The sequence below is a fragment of the Austrofundulus limnaeus genome, unplaced genomic scaffold (genome assembly GCF_001266775.1).
Source record: "Austrofundulus limnaeus strain Quisiro unplaced genomic scaffold, Austrofundulus_limnaeus-1.0 Scaffold40, whole genome shotgun sequence".
Lineage (NCBI taxonomy): Eukaryota > Metazoa > Chordata > Actinopteri > Cyprinodontiformes > Rivulidae > Austrofundulus > Austrofundulus limnaeus.
This window is the reverse complement of record NW_013952442.1, coordinates 47931-50075: the sequence shown is the minus strand read 5'-3', so window position 1 is coordinate 50075 and position 2145 is coordinate 47931. Positions and strand designations below refer to the sequence as shown.

The window sequence follows — 2145 nt, the reverse complement described above, 5'->3', positions numbered from 1 at the left end:
GTTTGTGGCAGCCCTAGTCTGTAAGTGTGAAGTGCTTTGAGTGTCCTGGATGGATCGAAAGGCGCTAAGTACAGTCCATTTACCATTTACATTTTACTTCTGTTGTATTAAGTGATTATTGTTAACCATAATCGAGGCTAAAAGTCTCTGTTTGTTCCGAGTCACCGTCGACAAGTGACCAGCTGAGCTCCTGTGCAACTTCTCCACCTTCTCCCGAAATCCGCACCGGCTGCCTCGACATCCAGGTTGAGGAGGCAGCTAGGAGAGAGGAGCTGCTCCAGTTACATTTGGACTTTGAAGTCTGGGTTTTTTTTTTTTGTTTTGTTTTTTTTGTGATTTTGTGTGGTTATGTCTCATCCAACTTTTATTTTGTGCAATAAAGCTACTATTGGAGAAGCTATTTGTTTATTTTTCTTTGAGTAATAAAAAAGCAGTTTACTCACTCTGATAAGCATGCAGTAACTGCAAGTTCATTTTGATGTTGCTTTGCCACATCAATAACCAACGGTTTGATGTAACAGCTTTGAATACTATTTACAGATTAAAATTACTTTTACAGTTAAAACAGTTACCTACAGCTTTATCATTAATATTAGTTTTATTTTTTTCTCAACAAATTTCAAAATGTGCTGACTCACAACCATCCTGCATAAAAAGTAAACTTTCTGAATTGATTTATATATGTATATATATTAACAGACCTAATGGTTAGCAGCACTGAATGAACAATGATAAACAGCTGCTTCAGCGACTCCATGTTAACTGTACCATCCACTTTTGAAAGCTGTTACTGCCTAATTTGTATTGACGATCCTGACCACAGAGAGGGGRCACAAGTTACAGCAAATCACCTACACCTGAGAAGAACTGATCAGAAGAGAAGAGGAGCTGAGTGCCAAAGAGCCTGTSGAGTAGCTGAATCATGGTCAGATAAATTTAGACCAAGGGCTGCATTTGGCCCATGGACCTTCAGTTTGTCATGATTTGGAGAGTAAGCTCAGTTATTTTTCACAGACTTTTATGAACATATTCTCAAACTGACTAGTTTCAAATGAAAAAAAAAAGCAAAAACAATGTAACTACTTTAATAGTTTATTTAAAGCTACTATGCAGCACAGAGGTGGACATCTGAGCAGAACAAAGGGAACACTGAGATTGTCCACATCTGGAGGAAAAATACAGATGTCACAGTTAGAAAGTCTAAGAAGTGGCTGAATTATTGATGCCAGCTGGCTTTTCTGGGCTCCACAGTGGAGCGACATCATCGCATTAAAGGCTAACATTTTCAGAAGGAATGTAACCTTCTTGTTTGTTTGCTACAGAACTTCCTTCAATGGTATAAAAAAGGACAGGAAATGACTGCAAGGTGTTGTTGAATTGTGCAGTAAGATTTTTTTTTTCTGGCAAGAACAGCCTGATCCCTGCCAAGCTGAACTGTAAACAGTATCAAACTTATTTGCACTTTCATCACCAACATTATTTAAGATTTGATTGCACACTTCCAGAAAGTGTATGAACTGATGACCCCTCTCTAAGGGGAAAAAAATAATTAATCGTCCTATACTGTAATTCAGAACAAACCTTTTTAAACAATAAACAATGTATGCRGATAGGATGAATTTAGAGGACGTAAAACACAAATGCATTCCTTGAAGGAATGCATAACATCCACTGCYTTCCATGTGAAGAGTTTTGAAACAAGATATTTGAGAGTTGTAGCCATTTTTGTTGAACCTTTGAACATTTGTTGAATTTTTGTAACATTTTGCACAATTTAATGCTATATTAAAAAGTCACACTCAGACTATGTGCTGTGAATCACTTTCAACTACTACCACATTAATTTTTAGCTCAGTATCCATAAATGATTGAGTTCTTTCAATTTTTGCATTTGCTAATGTCAGTAAGATTTACCAGCCATCTTAAATTGGATTTAGGCCAAAAGTTAATCATTTGTAAATGAACATCAAAGGATTATTCCTGTAAGTTTCATTTAAATCCACGGACAAGTTCATGAAATATTTTGCTAACAGACAAACAGCATTAACTTCAACAGATTTTTCTAATGTCTTTAACCAAATATCTTTCATAATATGTATTTGGTGTGTGTGTGTGTGTGTGTGTGTGTGTGTGTGTGTGTGTGTG

General features: G+C 36.3%; 1 long non-coding RNA gene across 1 annotated transcript in view; it reads right to left on the bottom strand.

Moving 5' to 3' along the window:
• LOC106516681 (uncharacterized) overlaps positions 1–2145 on the bottom strand; it is a 48401-nt gene that overhangs the window by 32360 nt on the left and 13896 nt on the right. The gene's annotated exons all lie outside the window — the stretch shown is intronic.